Raw genomic sequence first — 23887 nt, 5'->3', positions numbered from 1 at the left:
TTTAATGCTGCTTGTCTACTCTTCCTGGGGAATACAGGAGCTCTAATATCTGCAGCATGTGCTCACAAATAAAGAGGATAAGTAGGTTTTCAGTTGCAACCGCCTCGCAGCAATCACCCTTAGAGGTACATGTGAAGGAAAGGAAGAAAGGACAGACTGTGTGTCTCTTTAAAGATGTAGTCACTATTGTATGAGTCTACAAATCCTCTGAAGACACAGCAGAGACAAACAAAAGTATTGCTTCAAATTTAAAGCAGTACATTTGCCAATTTAAATTGCTGTTTTCCTTCCAAGAGCATTGAGCAATTTACTTTTCATTAGCTACGAGCTTTACATGATCTCAGCTTCCGTAAAGGCACGCTGTTCAGGCGGACGAAGATGGGTATGTGGCTCCCCTCAGTGGTCACTGAGAATGTTCACACAGTTTGGGAAAAAAGGGGGTGAGGGGAGAAAGTGATGTTTGGAATTATCTCCAGCCAAAGCTCATTGCCTTGCCTTCATCTCAGCCACCTGGTAACAGCTGGTATAAATGTAAAGATGAGACAAGGAAAGGACAGAGGAAGAATCCAGGAGGGCTTCCCTGGTACAGATTCAATTTCAAGGTTTTTTTTAAAGTTAAGGTTTCCAAGAACTTCTGAAGTTAAAGAAACACGGCTAAGACTTAAGGGAGAAGAGACAGCCACAGAGAAGAGAGAAGCAAGGCTTCGCTCTGCATCCCATTGCATCGTGAGCTCCAGGTTTGGAAAGTAGGGCAAACACTGTAACACCAGGGAGAAAGCGAGTACCAGAACATTCCTGACCTGACAAGTCATTTGAAATGGAAACTGACAGTGAAAAATGGTAATGTACACAATGTTTTCCAGCTGAGAGTCTTCAACATGAGCGACTCCCAGAGGTTCCCAGCAGGCCCTTGGAGCTTCCCAGCATCAGAATCTCCGGGCCTTAGCCCAAGTTTCAGCCCCATCCTGAGATCAACTCTGCCTGGGCTTTCCTGAGAATTCACCCTGCCTAACAGCCTATTAAATTCAAAGCACACTCTCTGAGAAAGAAAAATGCTTTGGAACAAAGATTAGAAGACATATCTGCCTTCCAAATTTATAAATCTCTGTGTTTACCAGGACTAGTCAGACCCCAAGCACTACGCACAGTGATTTACAAATGCTGGTAACCATACAGCAATAGCTACAAGGGAGGCTTGACCAAAGTCACTCTCACCTGCAGAGGTGACTTGTCAATTCTGAAACATCACCGACCTCTTACACAGTCTCCCTAACTAACTCCTGCATGAAGCCCTTTCTTACTTTTGTCCCTTTTCTGATTTCCTTCTTCCTTTATTCTATTTTTTCCCCTGATACTGAGGATTAAACCCTGGGCATTGGCACTGAAACACAAGCTCAGCCATTTTGTTTTTTTTTTTTTGTTTTGTTTTTTTTCACCTTTGATATAGGGTCTGGCAAAGTTGCTAAATTGCTCTGGCTGGGCTCAAATTTTCAATCCTTCTGCCTCAGCCTCCCGAGTGCTAGGATTACAGGCATGCACTACCTCACTTGACTTCTTCCTGTATTCGTCACCTTTAGCTACCATCTTTCCCTAACAGAACACCCTCCTCCAAGGTACCTTCACCTACCTCCAAATACTATTCTTTTCTAGGTTAAGAATGTGATTCTCTCTCTCTTGACTTTAATTTCCCTTAATCTTCTTCTAATGAACTTTCCTCAGCCTCTTATTACTAATATGTTAAGCAAAGTCTGTTAAAGGATAAGTTACCAAAAGCCCTCTACTGCAATGCATAATAGAGTGATAGAGCGCAGAGCCCCCAAAGGGTCTCAAGACACAATGTGACAGGTCTTTCCGCTTGCAGGTTGTTAAGGGGCCTCTGAATTTTTCAGCTCCTGAAATTGAGGCTTAGAGTCAGTAAGTACCTTGCCCGTTTACAATTACCTGGAATTTGGAGCTTTTGAAGGCAGAGTATTTACTGTTATTAACAGTATCTCTCACAGATAACAACAGAGAAAAACTTTTGAGGTCAGGGTTAGGATTTGGTGTTCACTCTACATTGCAACTTAGATAAAAACCCACCTGACAACACTTATATTTAAATCCCAGTATCAGAAACATTCCACTTTTTAATTATAACTGTTTTGTCTTTCCATTCTTCCTTCTTCTTCTCTTCCCTTCAATATGAATAATTAGCCCTTTTTTGATAAAAGCCTCTTCCCTGGTTATTGTGTAGGAACACAAATATGTTCTCATTTTGGGGAGTGTTGTTTTCACCTGCCAACTGTCATTAAAAATTGCATGTGCAGAAAGTGAGCTCTGCTCCTAGTTTTTAATGTTTTGTTTTGCCACGGAAGGTTAATTGCAGTCCTGCCCTCACAGCTTCCTCACTGCTGCCGAGTTAACCATGGGGTTGTGATGCTGGGAAAGGTTTATCAAAGGTCTGGAATCCAAAACATTGCAACAATAAATACCAATTAGACCGAGGCCCCTGCTGCTGCATAGGCAGGGCTGCAAACCCGGCTTCTGACTTGGGTAAAGCTGGAGTCTCCCAGAGCCGTGGAAGCCGCTGGCTTAGGCTCCTGTTTCCAAGATCACCCTGGGATCACAAGCTCTCCTTCCTGACCAAGACGATAACACGGAGCTGTAAAACATCTTCTCTTAAAATATCTGCAGCCACCCTGGGCCTTCATTAACCAATTAGGAGCGAGAGTGCTGTGTTAATCTGTCACCTAAGATTTGTTTTGTTGTGGGCTAAGAACTTTAGAAATTCAAATTGGATTTTGATTGTAGGACAAAGAACCTCCACAGCACAGTCAAAACTGCGTGCATGTTCCAGTTTGGGCAGAAATATGAAGTACATCTTTTTCATCTATCTTGTAGGGTTTCTTTGTTTTAAAGCATTGACTTTCTAAAAATACACAGAGATAGCAGTCTAAATCCATAACGATGTACACTCGTCTACCCAGTCAGGAAGACTGGCTTCTCTCTAAAACATTTTGGTATTGAAGTGAGCACAAAACTGCTGGTAATTTTAGTTCAGTTACTGAAATAGCAACACAAACAGTAGCTAGGACACCAACACAAATGACACAAATGCTAGCTACAGTGACCTCTAGCGTTCTTATTGTTAAAGACACATCAGCTGCAAAGGCAAAACCTTGCCCGCTTCACTATGTTTAAAAAACATCAAATCAAATTGTAATTTCTGAAAGTAAAAGAAATCTCACCAGCAACTACAGGTTACTATGATACAACAACAAAATTAAAGAATGAGTAACTATTACCATCTCACCATTCTAATGAAAATTTTTTTAATTTTCATCCTTAATTTTCCAATGACTATTCATATGAATATATGTTAATATAGCCATCATTGGGTATTTTATGCGATAAAGCATGCTAATCAATTTTTAATAATTACACGAAAAGGTTTTATTTTCTTGACTTTCCCCTTGGGAATCATAAGTTCTACTCAGAGACACAGCGGGGGTTGTCACTGGAAAAGTGTTAGGTGCTGACACAAGAGTACTTGGTAACATGACCTTAGCGTCATCTCCCAAGATGTGACTCCTCTCGGCCACAAGGGTGGCCATTAAATATAAACATCAGTTCACCAGAATACTGAGGAAAATGGTCCAACTGGAAGCCTTGTAAACTCTGAGATGCTGGAAATCGTGTTTCTCTCCTGTACCGTGCTTCTCCCCAAGCTGAATCTGGTCTGGAAAACACCAACAATAACTCTTGTTGAATGGGTTCAACAAGAGTTAAACAATAAAAGAAACAACAACCAAAGCTCTTTATTATATATGTAAATATTTTTCATCAGAACAAATGCATTCCATTCGTGTGCTACAAACGTGTCTGACTTACACTACAGAAATAGAGGGTTTACATTTCTGCTCTCTCATCCTCTGCAAAGGCACAGTGACTGGCAACAAACATTTCCAGGGTGTCCTCGTTTTTGTCTTTCATTTCCTCTGATCTTGTCCAGACCACTTCGTCCATCCTCTAAAACGCCTGGCTCGGGGACCTCAGGACGTAATGGTTGCGTCTCAGTGCACCAGGCTGTTGCTGACTACAGAAGGCTCATACAGAGCCATCTTTCTAGGAGGAGGCAATAACATTAGTTCTTGTGTCACGAAACATGGCATTTGCATTTATTTTTTTCATTTCTGCTACTACTATGAGTGGACACTTACAGGCAATGAAAATGAGAAATTACAAATCTTAAACTGAAAGTTGAACTGTTTTATATGCATAAATATTATATATCTCGTATATTCTTCAGTCATTGAGTATACTTTGAATTTTATTATTGAGGTTTATGAGAATTAAAAAGAGAGGATATGAGTATGTGTGTGGGTAGATGGGAGAGCTTTGTAAGTGCACACACACTGAAGGTGAATTCAATTTATAGTAAAGGGACACAGAAGTTGAGATACTTAGTTGCAAAGGAAAGAAACATCAAAAGTTGCAGAAAGATTAGCAGTCTTCTGTCCTGCTGTTAAGCTGACAAATAAATAGCAACGTAATAGAAGAGCCAAGCCAAAAATTGGGGATTATTTAGGGACAGTTCAGTTATATGTGACTCCCTAAAGGGCTAAGCACAAGATTTGCGGCTCCAGCAAGCAGAACACTGAACCAGTGATGTCACCCAAGATGCCAGGTGAGAAACTATCAGCTATGACAGTTCCCATATCCCCAGCTGGCTGAATTCAAAGATGAGCATTCAAAAAGCATCATGACACTGAGGTCCATGGGAAGTGGCTGCTTCTGCATTACCTGTTAACTCAGTGCTCTTTCTATCCAACTTGTAATAAGAATTCAAGAAATAGGTTTAGCCAGGTGTTGTGGCCATGCCTATAAGGCCAGCACTTGGGAGGCTGAGGCAGGAGGATCCCTGTGAGTTTGAGGCCAACCTGAGCCACAAAGTGAGTTCAAGTGCAGCCTGAACTACATGGTGAGTGAGACCAAAAGAAAGAAAATAGGTTTTAAAAACTCTTTTCAGCAGTTACTCTGAAAAATGCAGAAAAACATGTAGCAAAGAGATGATACTTCTGAGCTCAGAAATCTTAAATTCCATAAAATTTTATCTTTTTTCCAAAAAGTAAGAAATCTTTAAGATATTTTAAATTAACTTTCAATTATTTTTGTAAGCTTCAGTTTCCATTTATATTTAGCCTTTTCGGTAAATATTCTAAAATAAAATCGATGTGCTAAATTCCTGTAAAAATTTTGTCAAACTACAGTGTATTAAATATTTTATAATTGTTTTACTTTTATAATCAGACACAAATAATGTTACTGAAGAATACAAATGGTCTGTTTTATCTGTTTCATCAAACTGTTTTTCTATTGAAATGAAAAATAAGAGAATGTAGTAGTTATTGTATGGACATACAGTATCCAGCCTGCCATATTCTAATTATCTATTATCTCTACAAAGTCGCCTATAAACTATCTATCATTCTTGTAATGTTAAAATGAGGTTAATAATATCCTTTTCACAGAACGTTTTGGTCATTAACAGAGAGAATGTCTTGAGTAATTCCTAAACACAAAACAGCCACCCAAGGAGTGACATTTGATTCCACTTTTCAAGGGCAATACGTTGGGCCACATTACAGCTGAATTTGCTGTACATTTTCCTGTGACATCTTTTAGAAAAAACACCAAATCTCCATATCTCCTTAATTAGGATTTTTTTATTGTTGGTTTTTCCCTTTTACACCTGGGTTTTATTCAATTATTAAATCTTTATTGAGTTATAATTTGCGTACAGTAAACATGCTCATTTAAAGAATATACTTTGATGAATCTTGATGAATGTGTACATATTCAGTAGTCCTTTTATAGTCAATATATAAACATTGCTATTTTCCCCAGAAAGTTCTCTGGTGCCCTTGGTTGCCAGTCCCCTATAGCTTGCCCTTGTAATCATCAATCTCCTTTCTACTGCTCTAGACTAGCCTATTCTGCGATTCATATAATTGGAGTCATGCTATATAGTCACTTGTGTCTGGTCTGTTTTGCTTGGGATAGTGTTTTTCAGATTCGTCAATATTGTCATATTAGTAGCTTTGTTTACATTTATGGCTAACTGAGATTTTGTTGTATGGATATACTAAAATGTATTTATCCATTCTCCTGTTAATGACATTTGGGCTGCTTCTAGTTTTAGGTTATTGTGAACAAAGCTGCTATGAAGATTCTTATACAATTGTGTGGTCATGTTTTGCTTTTGCTTAGGTAAATACCTGGGAGTAAAATTATGGGTCCTGCAGTGTATATTTAACTTTATGTGAAATATATATTTATGTCATGTTATTCTTGCTCCACCAATACATGAAAGTGCTATTTGCTTTTCATTCTTGTCAACACTTGGTATTGTTCTTCTTTTTATTTAGCCATTCTAGTAACAGTAGGTATACAAGGTGTGATAAAAAAGTACAGTGACTGTCAAATTTTTTTAATTTATTACAGTAAAAGATACATTGTCAGAATACCCCCTCAAAATGCCCCCCTTTTTCAAGTAAACTTATCCTATCATTCTTGCCACTTTCTTAAGCAGCTGTGGAAGTCTTCTTTCTTGAGTGTCTTTCATTGTACTGTTGCAGTTGCCTAAATAGATTCAAAATGATTATCTTTTGTGGTCATTTTGACTTTGTAAAAGAGCTAGAAGTCCCACAGTCACAACCTAGTGACTAAGGTGGATGAAGACACACTGTTTCGCGAACATGCTTTTCTGTGGGATAACACTGGGCAGCAGCATTCACTGTACTTTTTATTACACTTCATAAGCACATGCAAGACGGCTTCCAGAACTGCTTCAGAAAGTGGCAAACAGTAGAGTAAGTGTAAAGGCGGGTATTTGAGGGTATTAATGGCAGTATGTCTTCTACTTTAAAAAGTTTTAAATTTAAAAATTCACAGTGTATTTTGTACATTTTTATCACACCTCATATAGTAGTATCTTGTGGTCTGAATTTTATATTTTATGATGACTAGTTATGTTGAGCATATTTTCATGTATTTATTGCACATTTAAATGTGTTCTATTGAAATATCTTAAGTCTTTTAGCAAACTTTTTAGTGTGATTCAGGTTTTAAAGTTACCTGGCTCCTTCTGAGTAGCTGGGACAAGACTGTAGAAGCAACTCCTTGGATGGTGATTCCAGAGAAAGAAGCTGCTGCTTAATGGAATTCACCTGAAATACCCAGGGTGACTGAGCACAGTCGGGCAGAGAGCAAATGAGCAGAAACAACAGTGAGGTGTGAATCGAAAGAGAAGCCAAGGCAAAAAAAAAAAAAAAAAACTGGCTGTAGAGAATCTATGAGAATAGAGAATGTGAACAGTGCATGGAGGGTATTCTTTTATGTGACAATAAGTATTTTTTATGAAATTGAGCATGGAAACTTAGAGTCAAAGAAGATTGGGAAAACAGGAAAATGTCACCCTTATAACCTTGTCTCTTGTCCTTGTTTTGAGTTTAGTGCTTTAATAACACACCAAGATGTTACTGATTTTTCTCATTGATAAAGTAAGGTCTGGTTAATAGAGCTAGAGATGAGGTTCAGGAGTTGTGGCCTTTATTCTTTATTATATTTGTGATTAACACCTTACTATCTTGCTAAGACACTCCATTTGAGTTTGATCTGAGTGTCTAACAAAGACAGAAGATTGAAAGTTTCATCCCGGGTCCTTCATTTCAAGGGTTATTAACAGGTGATGTGGTGAAAATGGGATTCTATGATCAACTAGTTTGATAAACTATGAGATAAACATGTTTCACAAAGTACACAATATCAGAGCCTATGTTACACTGCTGTGCATTGTAAATACTGCAGGCATGTGGGACACCCTATTTCCCGATCTTGTATGAATATGGACTCTCTGTGCAGAGCATGTTGGAAGACTACTGCCCCTCCACACACATTTCAACAAACGTTTTAAGTTGTCTTCTAAACTATCGAGGTAAATATGCACAACTGCTATAATTAGGATGTGCAGTATAATTTTAAGGAAATTGGTAATCTGTGAGCTGATTGATGATAATACCAACATCAACAAGGTATTCAATTGATAAAAACAACTAGTCATTGTAGGTAAGTGGGAAATTACAATTTTAACTTGACTGAATTTGCAGTGATAAATAAATTTAGAGGCATTTAAATAAAACTTCAAATAGAGATAATAAGATAAAAGAATTTTATTCTAAGTAACTGAACTGTAAAATCCTGTTTTTGTAAGCTTATAGCATTTATACTTCAGCTGTTATTAAATTAAACCTTAAAATCAATTTTATCCTCAATGCTGAGATAGTGTCAAATTTATAAAACTCACATTTAAATGCCAGTACAAAAACATAACTTAAGCTACTTAATATTTATCCCTTTGAGAGATGGTCCTTATTTCACACGTGCTTATCAAGTGTCAAGTTCATAGCTAGTACTGCTTGAGATAGAGTTGATTAATTAAAACATAGATATAACTTTACCTGGGGAAGTCAAATGATAGATAAATAATTGAGACATATTGTATGCATTGATGAGGATGAGTGACATGGATTAAAGTAAAGCAGGAAAGAGGGATATAAAGTTCTTAGAGAGAGGAGAAGGAAGGTATTGCTATATTGTGTAAGGTGATTAAATCCTCTTTGAAAAAGTGACGTTTTAAAACAGCATAAAGGAAAAGCCAAATCTCCCATGTTGTTATCATGTTGCCTAAAAGGACAATTCAAAACAGAGGAAATAGCAAGTTCAAATGTCCCTAGGAGCTGCTCAGCAGGCTGAAAGATCAGCCAGTGGTCAGCACTATGGACTCTACCAAGGAGCAGAAGAGCAAGCAGCATGACCTGGTTTACATTTTCAAAGGGAAGACTGTCGCAGTACAAGATGGTGGTCATACAGACAGCTGGTAATGGTTCCAGAGGCCCAGAAGGGTATGCGATGGAGTGGGTTTGGGCTATCAAGAAAAAGCACTAGACTATTATTTGGTGCCTGAGCAACTAAAAAGATGGAGTTGTCATTTACTAAAACAAGAAAGGCAGCTAGAATATTAGGCATGGGTGAGTAGAAGGAAAAAATCAAGACTTCAGTGTTAAGTCTGAGATGTTTAAGAAATTTCCACACTGCTCTGTGGCATAGACAGTTTGATGAGCAGGCAGCACCCGCATGAAGTGACCTGAGTAGCACCAAGATCTAGAGAGGTGAAGGCCAGGTGGCCGCTGCAGCCGACGGGCCCTCATCCTCTGCTCAGGTGTGAAGGTAGGGAAAGGTCAGTTGTCTCTTCATCTGCAGGCCCAGCCAAAGCTCCTTTGTTCCCCTTTGCTCAGATTTTTTGTGTGAATTTCTACTTCCAGCATAAATCACTGTCGCTTGGGATTTGAATGTGCCAACAATTGACTTGGGCCACATTCTCTATCCTGGAGGCAAGGTGAGGCCCACAGAAACTATGACAGTAGTTTTCCCAAAAGCGGGAAAGAGAAAGCATGGCCAATAGACAGAAAGACATTTAACAAACATTTTCTTCAAAGGACATCAAGCTGACCAGCATTTGGGGGTATTAACTCATTTTGGCCATGTTAGTGTTAGTAGTGTGTTAGGCACTAAACAGTGTCTCCCTCACTGCAGACTTAAAAGTTGAAGCTCTCACCTCTGTGGGGATGGAGGCTGTGGGCAGTTAATAGGATTTCAGTGAGGTCACGAGCTCTCTCTAACACAATGTGAGCATGTGCAAAGCAGGCAACTAACCGCAAGCCAGGAAAAACATTCTCGTAAGAAACAAACCCGCTGGCACCTTGATTTAGGATTTCCAGCCTTCAGGACTGGGAGAAATAAATGTCCTTATTTAAAAAAAAATTATGCGGTAGACACAAGGTGGAATAGAAGGCCTTGGATGGATTGGATCTTAGTAGCTGTACTACCATAGACAGGGAAGTTTGCCTACTTATCCACGGTCTTGTGTTGTGTGACCAGGTGGTGCTGGGTATGGAAAAATCTATATCCCACAGTCTTGTGTTGTGTGACAACATCTACAGATCATGAATGCCTTCCCCAGTAGGCATGTCTAAAAGTCCTTAATTGTAAAAGTAAAGTCAATCTCCCCATCAGAGTTATTGAGGTGTTATATGAGACAACTGATTCATTTATCCATGAAAAAATATTTTTAGCCTCACCTGCTTAGGTGCTGTTAGGTTCTTGTATAAGAAAAAGGGATAAGATCATATGAGACTGATCCTGTATGCTTATGTATGTTTGAGTAGACACTCAGACCCAAGATATACGAGCTGAAGTAATACACGAAAAAGAAGCCACTGGCACCCATTAGGCACTGAAAGAAATTTATTCTTTTTTCTTCACAAATATCTCAATTTTGTCCCTAAAACTTTTTCACAAATAATTTGATAAGGTATTAAAAAATCCCCCATTTAATTTTGACATAAGATTTAATTTCAAAAAAAACCTCTTTAAAATTCAGATATTAAAATATGAAGAGGATAATGGAAAGAATAAATAGTTTAGGGGAACCTTCTACTACTTTTAATCCTTCAAACAATCTGTTGCTAAATTGATGAGCTTGATATCATTAATAGTCTCATCTTACAACTGAGGAAATTGGAGCACTAAGAATTCAATACTTTTTCTTAAATCAGAGCTAAAATGTAGAGCAACTGAATTTGGAGCACGATTCTAACTCCAAGTATTTTCTTTGCCAACATAATCTTCAGGATGGATTTACCACAAAGATATGATGCTTAAGCCTTCAGGGCCCTTAACTACATAAGATTCTCCCAGTTCCTTCAGAAGAGCTCTGAGTAATGTGGATGAAAATATATCAATTCAAAGAGATTTAAGATTGGTTGCTGCACAAGAAAACCTCACATATCTAAAAGCTGATCATAACCCTAAACATTTACATAAGATTACCCAATGCCCATGACAAGCAGTGGAATAATAAAATGTTTGATCCATTATGCAACAGAGATGACAGTTATCTTTTCATTTTTTGTACAGACATTAATACTACAATATTTTGGCATAAGAAGAACCAGTCAAAATATGCTGGCTGACATGTAGAGAAGAGACATTACAAATGTGTGGTGCTAATTAAAATAATTATAATTTTTTCTAGATTTTGTAATGCTTTCCATATTTGCCAAAGTATGAAAATTCATTGTTTGTTAGATTTTTTTTCTTATTTTATTTAAATATTTCCTTCGGTACCTAATTTTGTAATTTTTTTAAATGAGAATGTTTCAAAATTGTGTAAACCTCCAGCTCCATCAAACGTGGACATGCCTCTGATTTCCACCCATCAGATCCACAACTGTCTGCAGTGAAACAATCAGTTTATAGCCTGGCACGTGGCAGGTGCTATCACCCTCAGCAACAGCTGACCTGACCATGGAACCAAGTCCCAGAACACTCAGAGAAGCAGGAGAAACACGAGCCTTGGGAGGGAGCCCCTGTCAGGGACACAGGGTAATGAGAAGTGACCAGGTGGTGCTGGGTATGGAAAAATCTATACCCCACGGTCTTGTGTTGTGTGACAACATCTACAGATCGTGAATGCCTTCCCGGGTGGAATGTACCATTCATATACTTTTCAAAAAACTGACTTAACCTCTTTGAATTCTCACTTTAGATAGATCACAGGGAATTCAAGAACAATAAATAATCTTGGAACTCTATAAATACAGTTACATTTTACTGTAGTATGATCCTGACTTCCCCAAGGACACTAGACACAAAGCTGAATTAATTAAATATAACCAATAAAATAGTATTTTTTGTGCTTAAGGCAGTGGGAGGAGAAAACTGATTATCATGAAAAACTTGCCATGTACATGATGCGTAGGGCCATTAAAAATATACATATGAAAATATACACACATTGTACTAGTATTATATAATATAATTATACAACAAACAGCAGTTACCTATGTGTAATGACAAATGCTTTAAATAAAAATAAGGCAATATTAAATATCAATATAAGAATATTTTAGTATGCATCCAAAAATTTTAAGTATTGTTGATATAGTAATTGTTAATACTAGCATTAATAGGAAAAGTAATTTTGCCTGTGCAAAAATATTCAGATGATTGAATCGAATAATTTATTATTTACTCATATTTCCTAATTTTGTTTCTTTGTGAATATCATATTTTTTGTAAATAAAATTATTTTAAAGAAATTTCAACAAGCGCAAGATATAATGTATGTTATATAATATATATCTGGAATATATCTATATAGATGTAGATGATATAGATATAGATAGATAGAGATGAGAGAGAGAGAGAGAGAGATAGGCTAGATACATTGGTGGCCATTAGCTTCCAGACTTTTATTAATAGAGGGAACTGCTGCCTGGGTAACGTTGTTCACTGAGATTTCTGCACATGTATTTTCAATTTCTTCTCTAAGGGCCAGCAGTGTATTGGATTTTCTGTGATATATGAATTCTTTGGGCTTCCCCATACAAGGGTAACATCATCTGTTCAAAAGCATCCTACTATCTTTCTTCGCCTGAAGTGTGTACACATTTTTTGGCTATATCTATATCATCTATATCTTTAATCTCTATAGACATAGAGATATATATATACAAAGAGAGAGGATATATAGATATATATATCTCCTCAGAAATCGAAGCATTAAATAAAAATATGGAGTTCAACAATGAAGAAATCAAAGCCAACAAGAAGTTAATTACTTTGTGAAGTGTCTCTATCCTTACAGCAGCATAAATGGCTTGATGCTCCTCCGGACCCGAGAGAGCATTGCTCCATCAAGCTAATCCACCAAAAACCAAACTTCAGAACTCTAAAGGGATTTGCCTTCCCTCATCTAAATTAAAACACTGAAAGCACAGATTAAAACACAAAAGAGCTCGCGGACATTTCAGCATCACTCCATTGCACACCACCTCCTCTCCCTCATACCCCTTCACACCCACCCCGCACCCACCCCCCAAAAAGCTTAAAATTAGTGTTGAAATAGGACCCACAGTACATTAGCCTTCTCATAATTTCTGAGCTGTCTGCGAGTCAGGGGGAACTCGAAAGAGGATTATGGTTTCTTCCTTTTTGGATGTTGTTGTATTGCATGCTGTTCATTTTTGGGTTTTTGAAAACCAAAGAGAGAATAGGTGACTGGATGGACAGACAGAAAATTGCTTGAAGCAGATTATTAGTAGCTTAAGTAGTAATCTTTTAAGTGTATTGCTAAACATACCACAAAGGGATCTGAAATAGCTCTGGAGAGAAAAAAGCTGACGTGATGGGGTACCGGCACACCTCAAACTGTTTTTCGGAGACTTTAAAATGTTACCTTCATCTCTTTAAAAGGTACACACAGTAAGGTTTGGAGTCTCCCTTTATTAAGGAGTTCTACTTGTTTTTTCAACTGCAGCCCGAATTGTTAGAATATTTTATAGTACAATGGGAAAATACTCCCATAATCCACTGGAATTATAGTAAATAAAGCTGCATTTTTCTTTGTTTTCCGAACCAGATGAGAGTCAGTGCATGAATGTGGGAACCATTCCAGTTAGGCACATTGGCCTATGCAACTGAGATTTCAAGGCAAGCAAGCCTCAGCCAAAGAACACACTTCTATTCAAAGCTGACTAATAAAAATTTCCACGTAAATGTCAGAACATTAGCAAAGCAATAAACAAGTTCCTTTTCCAAAACCCTATTTGAGAAATAGATATGACTGTTGTTATTGGTGTAAAAATAGGAAGAACAACAGAAAATATATTGATTTAGACTTTTTAAAACAAATTTTTGTGCACATGTGTTTTGAAAGATGTAAGTAGACAATATTTATATACTTCATTCTCTTGTTTGTTTCTTTCATTCCATCTCTTTCTACGTCTGGGAAATGGGTGAAAGGAGCATTGCAAAAATTCAACTTGCAGGTATTTTTAGGTAATATACACTAATTGTCAAAAAGCCAGACAACATCAACATATGCATCAGCAAATGAAGTTTCTTCCTTGCCTTATGGCACTTTCCTGATGTTACAATATATCTTTGTTTTCTATGTTTGTATTATATATAAAATTATACCAGTTCTTATAATCAAATACAACATATCCTAACTTACAAGTTTTTGCTTTGTCTTTGTTTTTGCCATGCAAGGAATGGAACCCAGGGACACCTTACAACTGAGCTGCAGCCACAGCTCTTTTTATTTTTCGTTCTGGGTTGGCATCTTAGTTGCCCAGTAAGTTGCCCAGGCTGACATCAGATTTGCAGTCCTCCTGCCTCAGCTTCCAAGTACTTGGGATTATAGGTGTGCACCACCACACTGCAATATTTTCAAGTATTTTCAAACTTACCAATATTGTAAGAGAGCCACACCACCAAAGACACTGAACTTTGGGGAGAGTGGGGGTTCCAATCCAAGTATACAGAAGCCAAGCATAGTTTTACATTCTTCTAAGCAATTATTTAGAAATGAAATTAATATAATGTGCCAGGTAAGAAACATGGAAACTACTAAATCAGAAAATCCAAAAAGGGAACACAAATTATATCAATCTTATATTACTATCCATACCCAGAAAAGAATCCAGATATATATATATGGTAATGCCCTCAGAAATTTTGCCCGATATACTCCCATTCACAGCTTATCACAACAGCATTATAAATCCTAGCATATATTTTACTGATTTTTTTCTTTTGCTTCTTGTTTAAAACACATCTCTCCTTAAATTCTTAGCAACACCTTAAGAGTTCTTTGAACACTGGAGCTAGGATATACAATGAGGTGCACCGTTTCATGTCACAAATTCTGAACTATTTGTGGTTTGGCTTTCATTTATACCAACAGCTTGAGCAGACACCAATTGACAATTGTTCTATTACTTGTCTATGTCTCATTGATATGGCAACTGTAGTAATTGGTTTCCCAGTTACTCTGAGTGGTTTAGCTTGGATTTATACTTTATCAGCAGCCAAGTACAAATGGCTGAAGCTGGCGGTAGTGTGGCTGGATGTACTAGTATGATTCATTGAGATGCTAGCTCTTTGCAGCCTTTGGCGTGCTAATCAGAGGTTAAGGAGCAGTTCCCTGGAGCAGGGGGAAGCCATCCTTAGTTTGCAGCACTTGCTAATTCCTTTGGGGTAAATGACTCTACTTTGGCCAATGTGAAGATATCCACAGAACATCGCTGAATTGAGAGTTGGAAAGAGAGGCACACAATCAGCTGCCAGGAGCCTCTCCAAACTTTCCCCAGTACATTCCCTCACAGATCTGAATGCTACAACTAAAATGCAGAGATGCCCAGACTTTTTACCACTTAATGGCTTATGATTATCAGAAAAAATAAAAACACCCCAGTCAATGGCCTTCCTTCCTCTCTTCCCACAAAGCTGCTCTCTGCTTTAGAAATCTCAGGCTAAAAGCTCAACTAAGGTAGAGACCCTAAGCCTCTTGTGCTGAACTCGTAAGTTTAAAGATCCAAGTCCTTTTTTTACCTCACACATATGACAGTCCCATGGTCTAGAACAAAATGAGAGAAAGGAAAGAGAAAAGAAACCAAAGCTCTTTCCTAGCACTAGAACCAGGAGTCAAAGAGAAAGCAGAGGAGCAATACTTATTCCTAAGAACCATTTCCTACATGCAGAGCTGCAATGCTCAGAACCTCCCACCCAAGTTTCTCTCCCCGACCCCACTTCTGGAATCCCCACAAGGCTGTGCGGCAAGTACCTGCCACAAAGAGGTGATACATGCATAGTGGTTGAATAACTGAGTATTTGTGTCCTCGCCTCATCTTTTATAGATAGTCCCTTAGAAGAAAGTATCCCCAATACAGAAGGTGCCCCTAGTCCTCGCTACTATGTAATAAGGAAGCCATTGTTAAAGGGGAATATTGTGGAAATAGTTTCAGTTCAGCAGCAAAATATTCAACTTGCTAAAATGTGAAGGGAAAATACTGTATTTCTAAACTTATCTCCAATAGTTACTGTCTGTGCTGTAATTATTTATCCAAAATTTCAGACCAGCTTCTCTGGGCCAGGCCTATGGATATGCCGGGAGGCCAGGCAAGCAACTGAAAAAGAGTCAGAAATAAAAGCACCTGGCTCAGAATTGCCCTCAACAAATATGATTTGTTTACTCTCTGCTCTCCCAATATTTCCCCAGCATTTTCTCTCTTCACTAGCACAAGAATCACATATTACCATCGATTTATTTCTACCAGGATTCTTGTTCCAATTAGAAAGCCAGACAGCAACCAGTTGTATATTTTCATGTTTTGATAAATGTAGATCTGTTATGGTGATGTGGAAAATAAAGATGTCAGTGAGGAGTCCGATCACTAGCTTTATGTGTTTCCTGAACAACTACAAACTGCTACCAAGTTACATCCTTTTTTATTTTGTGAGCTGTATTACACTTATTATTTTCCACTATTTTCCTTGGGAATACATTGACTGAAATTATATTACAAGTGGGTCTCTGATTAGCTAATTTAACATTTCATTCAGGGATTTATATGGTAGCTGCATATACAATGTGTGAATAAAATGTAGAGTGCATGTCTGATTTTAAAATTTTATTACAGTAAAAGACACATTGCCATTAATCCTCCTAAAATGTATCTTTAAAAAAAGTAAGACACAATGCAGAGTTTCACTAGACAAGATGATAGGAATTCACCAATCGTTGTTACATTGCATATTGTTGTCTTCACATCAGTTGCTCAGATTACCAGATATAAGTATGCAAAACTGGTCAAAATATAAAAGAATTTAAGCATTAACTGTTCCTTTCAATAAACCACCAGACATCAACAGTATAGTTACCCCAGATATAGATATAAATATAGATATAGATATAGATATCCTTAGTTCTTTCTTTCCTTTTTTTCTTTCCCTCATTTATTCTCATTAATGGTTTGATCAATCTTCCATTCTTACCTCCGGTAATCTAAGCAACTTCGTTGAAGATAACAATATGTAATATAACAACTACTGTTAACTCCTATGGTTTGGTTTGAAACCCAATGTCATTTTTAATGTCCTTGCTTTGTTTTGCTTGTATTTTGCTATTGTGCTTTTCTCCACTATTCTCTTTAAAATTAAAATAAAATAAAATAAAATTGCATGGAATTAAATGCACACCCATACTATGCACATAAATAAATGAGGGCCAAAAAATTTAAAAGTAAAATAAAATGTATCTTTTACTGTAATAAGTGTTTATTGAGGGAATGTTTACTAAAAATGTATAAATGATTGAGTAAATGGTATGAGGTCAAAATTACTATTTTGGAATCTGAATGCATATTGATATCAAATATAATTGAAAAATGCACACGTAGGACCCATCCTATTGCTAGCTTGAAAACTGTCTACATTTCACATAATTTCATTGAACTCTGTATCTTATTAGAAACCAGAAGATATAATGCTGTTCATTCCTCAATTGCCAAACCAAAATCTTCCTGAATTTCGTATTTATAGTACTTATAGCAGAATCAAGTTCTGTCTTCCTTGATGAGCCTTTTCATATAAGTTTGAAAAATCTTGATTAGATCTGCTTTTGTTACCATGCCTTTTTTTGCACATTTGGTAACTTCCGTCAGTACCAAAGGTTTCCAACAGAATCTTAGAGAGGTCAGCTTCTCAGGTGCTCATACGACTATTTCAAAACCCCCAAATCACCTGTAGAAGTCCTTCCAATCATACAGCTATGAAACTACACAGGAAAAGATCTCATCTCTACTTAAGAAGTAATGGAATCCAACATTTTATAGGGAAGGAGAAAACTACAGCACTCTTGGATAGTAGGAGTTATATTACAAACATTTTCCCTCTTTTTTGGTTTCAGAAATCAATCTCTCAAATATACCAAATCCAACTCAAATCAATTTACTTTTCCAGACCTATAACATCTATACTATTATGATTTCATCTTTCAGTAGCCACATCATCAAGCCACTGTCATATCAATCAACTAAAAACTAAGATCTTGAATAGAAAATAAAATTTGACTTGTCAATTAAAAACACTTTCATCATGTCAAAAAATAATACTAAACAAGAAACTCCCAGCACTCTGGAGGCTGAGGCAGGAGGATTGTGGCGAGTTTGAGGACAATCTGGGCTACAAAATGAGTTCAAGACCAGCCTGCACTGCATGGTGAGACCTTGTCTCAAAAAGACAAAAAAAAAAAAAAAAAAAAAAAAAAACAAGAAACTCATTCTTCAAGAGCAAACACTTACTGAGAACTCAGAATCGAGTTTTCTCTTTGCTTTTGTCTCTGACTTTTTTTTTTTTTCCAGTAGTATTGGTGCCCTTAGACAACCTGCTGGCTTACAGAGCAACTTGCCTGCAAAATCCCCAGTGTAACAATAGTAGAGTTTAAATCACTTTACCCAGCTACTCCTGATGACAGGGCAGCCAACAGGGTGGGACAAGTGTACAGTCAGATTAATAAGGGGTTTAATCCTCTACTTCCCCAATATTAATATAATGCAGCAGTTTCTCTTTCCACAGGGTGCAATTAATAACCATTTCTCATTCAAACAGGGGAGACACAACACTGCCATTAGGCAATATTTCTGCACCAGCTGAGTCATCCCTTTCAATTTGGTGTCAATTAGGCTAATTAGTGGTTAGTGGCTCAGCCTGCCCTTCAATCATGTGGAAATGGCTCTCCACACAAATGTCAGGCGCTGCTCTGAGATTTCCTTACATACTAACAATAAATACCTTGACTGTTGAGACACAAACTGCAGGCTGGGAACGAATAAAGCATTTGATAGGCTACAATGCTTATCTGCGCATTGTCACAAAATAATAGTGTCTGTCAGCTCCCCGCTGGTTCTGTGGCCTCTTGTCAGCCACCACAGTGGGGGAACAACTTGGGGCCACTGATACAACTGAACCCCGTTATCTTTTCATCTCTCCAGCTAGGTGGTCGGCCTGCACTCCCCTCAGGCATCGTACCTGTTAAAACACTCTGTTTTTTGGCTGTGGTTCTAAACCCAGGCAGAGGGGATTAGAGACCTGGCTTTTAATTGTGCTTGCCTTTTTCTTTTGCGAATGGCAATCATTCTGTAGCACCTTTTGTGATAGGAAAATGAAGGCTGGATTAAAGCATACTTCTGATTCCTCAGCAGCGCTTTGCGCCTGGCGGGCACCTTGCTTAAACCCCTGGATGTGCACGCTGGGGCCACTGAGCTTTGGCAAGAGGCGAATGCTGAGTAATTTCAGATCAAGCCTGGTTTCCTCTCCTATAGATCACTGGGAACAAGTTTAGGGACGTAACTCAAAGAATAAATTAACATTGTTCACTTAGTGACCAAGCACAAGCCTTGAAAGTTTTGACAGATGAATGATTTTCCTAAAGAGATTCAAATAATCACAATATATGAACAAGAAGCCTAGATAAATTATAGAAAAACATAATACAGATTATTCTACAAATTGTCTTCATTTGAAACATTTCTTCAAAATTAAAATGACTTTTTAAAATTGTGATGCATGCTGCTATGCCTTATAATGAGAAAATTTTAATTGAAGTAGCTCCAGGATACGGCCTATCTTAATAGTTTAGATGCTTGAGAAAAATGCCTGGATTGTTTACAGTACCAGGTTTCATGTCTAAGACATTGAATCTTTCCTATAGTAACTGTATCAGTGGAATTTGCTTAAGGTAATTCAAAAGAAATTTCAAGGATTCAATATAAAATCAGAGACTTTGTTAATAAAATATTGATAATGATATAATACAATAGTAAAATGAATCTCATAGCAGATTCTAGGTAGAAAAATAGTCAAAATACATAATAATATGAAAAATATACTTATAGTTCATCTGTGATGCAAATATGAATGAAACATTCTTATGTTATATACATGCCTACTACAACTTATATAATTTATGTAAAATGGACATATATCACACAGGTTTCAGCTATATATAAAAAATTTAAATGTGTACTTGAATTTTCATTATATAAACTAATTAGAAGGAAAGAACTTAAAATATTTTGATTTTTAAAAATATGACATCAGCTGTAACCACAGAGCAATGCTGCCAGGAAATCTAATAAAGAAAAAGATCTATTTGACTAAATGTGGGCTCAGTAAATTAAATAATGTTTGGAACCATCCTATAATTTTGTTAACATTTTTTAAAATTTATTTTCTGACAGTTTTCATTTTAAAATCTGTCAACAGAATACATAAACACTGAATGACTTTTTTTATATTAGCAATATAAATTTTTGAAAATATCTAAATAGTTGTGGTCTGTTGCTGAACTCATATACAATGGGGTGGAATTGAATAGCTATAGCCAGATGGGAATTTGTTTATATATACACCGAGTTGTGGATCAGTAACTTTTAGGTCTTTTTTCTATTTGCCTGCTTATTTATTAACAGTAAGACTCATTCTTAGATATTTTCTCCTATATATAACATGACACTGAATATTTGCTGTAATAAGAATTATATAAAAACTATAAAGTCATCAGTATATGGAACAAATTGTTAAAATGTGCTCTATGTCAAAAGTAAGAACTTGTAAAACATGAGGCTTGGAGAGGAAAAATAATTTACAGTACTCTACTCCCATTTACTTAGCTAACACTTCCAAATTCTAAATCTTCATCATTTGTCTTTCCACAATGTTTCCATAGCAGGCAATACATATCTTTAAGTTGAAGATTTCACCAATGAAAACAAAGCAAAAAACAGCATGGTATAATCTGGAAGACATAATTAGTCTTTTTCATACTTGAAAGATAATTTCTCCCATAGATCTCCATTTCAGTGCTTGTTCAGTGAATAGGTTTCATAGGAATAACATCATAAACTGCCATAACGGGCATCAATGTGCAAAATTACATCCTTATGTGCACATCTTATCCAAGTCATTTTCAAAATATACAAGAGTGAGAGCAAATATTGCAGTGATATCAGAGTCTGATGGAGGATAAAACAAAATGAGAAAATTACAATTTACAAGTCAGATCAAAGATTTCAGTCACAGAAAGAGAATGCCTATAGAATTGTATATAAAATAGAGAATATGGATTGAGCTATTTAAGTGTTTCACTGTAGTTTTTTTAACCACCCAGTTATTTCCCCTGTTGGGAAAGGTGTGATCTCATGTCTAACATGGCAACCACTGGCCACATGTGATTATCAAGCCTTTCAAATAGGGCCACTGCAAACCGAATGTGTTTTAAGTGCAAAACACACAGTGGATTGCAGAGATTTAGGACAAAAAAATTACAAAATGATTCTTAATAACTCATTACACAGATTACATGTGGAAGTGATAATATTTTAGGCATACTGCATTCAAATATATTAGTAAAATTTACTTCACCTGTCTTTTTATATTTCCATTAGAAAATGTAAAATTATATTTCTTTGATTTTATTTTAATAGGCATGCTAGTATAGACTACATACACACATAGCACTAGATAGTAGCTTCAATCAAAATTTTGATGTATCTTATTTTTCTAAAGTGCCTCAGAAATACCTTAAGCATGCAAAATGTTTTCCTATTTTGACCAAAATAATGATAATATTAGCCAAAAGAAAAAAATTTAAAAGTTAAGTGAACCCCAAAACAGTAAAAACATATAAACTATATAAAAATAAGTAAATTGAGCAGTATTCCACTGGTCAAGTCATTCAAATACACAAAAAATTTGTGCTTACAGATGTACCTCAATTTGTTTAATTCCAATCAACTGAATTCCTTCAACTAGGGAACATTTTGCATTTCAGTTATCCTCTTACAGATGGTAGGAAATTATTGTGAGTAGTCGCTAGAATAGTAAATACAAAAACATTAGAGTAAAAATATGTGTTAAGCAAATCTGTATTAATAGCTAATTATTTTTTAAATAATACATTCATTCAATCAACATTCAGTAGGAGCATGGTTATTTTATTGACAAGTATATTTGCATACAGTGACATCAACATAAATATTGAAAACTAACATTGCCAACCAGTAAGTGAGCTGTCTGACGTAGCGTTGCCCACCCAATCTTGTATCCAAAGAACCGACTGAAACCAACCTTGATGTTAAATAGCATGGGAAAAGAAATAACAAAGAAGCAATCTAGCTATCGGAAATAAAGCAAAGTTCCACAGCCTATGCTAAGCTTCCGTTTAACAGCAAGCTTCCCTCTCTCTTCCTCTCTTTCCAGAAGATTTGTCACATAAAGTTCTGTTCACATGGAATTCGATGCAATCCCCAGCCAACCACAAGATTGGTAAACCTGTTCTAACTGCTTTTACAATAGCATGGAGCAGAACTTGAATTACCAATCCACCAGAGAATGCTAATGCAATTATGAGTGTTTACTTGCACCATGTGTTTCTCACTGAGCCCCCGCTGTGTCAGGATAAACCAAAGGGAGCTAATGTTTTATAGATGGTAAGACTCTGTTTGTTTTCAGTAGGGCTAAGTCTCCCAAAGCACTCAGACACACTAATTAAAGTAAACTGCAGAGGCCCATAATAAAATATATGTGTTTGGAGACTGTGAGATGAACCCTACTGGCTTATTAAAAGTCAAAAGAAAAATATACATTATTTATGACTTCAAAGGGACACATTGTGAGCTCCAGTTTATTTAAAGGATTAACTAAGCAGTAGTTATTGGTGACCATCTGAATGGTTCTTCTTTCACAGTTCATTAGTTCCGTTATATATGTGAGAAGTCATCATTGGGGTTCAAATCAAATATTATTAATCAAATAAATTATAGAGGGTACACCAACATTATTAAATGGAATCTTTGTGAAATAGCTGCTAATAAATCTGGTACTTACTTTTAACAGTTGCTGAGCTGCAACAGTGTGATTTAGGTGTCCAAAATGTGTTGTAAGCATTTAACACGCTGGTCATAAATCTGGTCACCCCTGAAACAGGAAGTTGAGAAATACAATTACAAAACAAATTGCTTCATTTTCACAAAATTATTCACTTTATCTAGAAGCTTGGAAATCTTGCAAAGTCCGGTTTCCTTATAGAAGAAAAGTTAATTGCACATCAAAAAGCCCTTTTGTGACCTAAATTTTTCTTTGTTTTATTGTTTTCAAATCAATCCACATATCCAAAATCAAAGGTCCAAATCGAAGGTCATTAGTCACACTTCAGTGAATCTGAACTAAGGATGATCAAGACATGTCAATATTCTACATTTGTTCTCTGGCACTTGAATAATTACAAATAATATTAAATAACATCCATTGTTATCATCTATTTTGATGAAAATTTTATATTATGTACCTAACTATTAACATCTTAACATTCTGTATAAATAAAACTCTGCACGTATTTCAGGTTATCATACAAAGAGAATTTGTATCTCATATTTTTCTAGGTCACCTTGAGAATTTCCTGAATGTTTGCTTGTGTTTTTGTTGTGGTGGTTGTGGTGGTGATGGTGATGTTGAGTATTGAACTGAAGGTCTTGTCACTGAACCCCATCCCCAGCCCTTTTTATTTTTACATTTTATTTTTGTTTCTTTGTTGCAGTTTCTGAGACATGGTCTCACTAAGTTGCCAAGTTGCCCTGGCTGGGCTTGAATTTATAACCCTCCCACCTCAGTCTCCCAAAGTGCTGTGATTACAGGCATGAGTTTATACTTTAAAAGAAAATATACCCCCAAAATAAGGAACTGGGCCTAAGATACCCCTTCCAAATTGTCCAAGAAACAGAGGTCCAGAGTTTTTCTCAAGATAGTCAGTTCAGATGCTCTGCTATTATAGATGTGATATTGCCTTTCCATAGGTATATTGGCTTTATATTTCATTTTCTTCTTTCAAAACTTTCTCTTTCTCTCTCTCTCTCTCTCTCTCTCTCTCTCTCTCTCTCTCTCT

The 23887-nt window shown here is 36.6% G+C and overlaps 1 long non-coding RNA gene across 1 annotated transcript in view; it reads right to left on the bottom strand.

Moving 5' to 3' along the window:
- Window positions 1-23887, bottom strand: part of LOC106149915 — a 48476-nt gene that overhangs the window by 5057 nt on the left and 19532 nt on the right. The window contains exon 2 of the long non-coding RNA XR_001236380.1: window positions 22834-22923. This is a non-coding gene — a long non-coding RNA (uncharacterized LOC106149915). The remainder of the gene's footprint in view (window positions 1-22833; window positions 22924-23887) is intronic.

Source organism: Chinchilla lanigera, unplaced genomic scaffold, assembly GCF_000276665.1.
Source record: "Chinchilla lanigera isolate Chin_1 unplaced genomic scaffold, ChiLan1.0 scaffold00056, whole genome shotgun sequence".
NCBI lineage: Eukaryota > Metazoa > Chordata > Mammalia > Rodentia > Chinchillidae > Chinchilla > Chinchilla lanigera.
The sequence above is the reverse complement of the archived record's forward strand: the minus strand, read 5'-3'. Positions and strand labels throughout refer to the sequence as shown.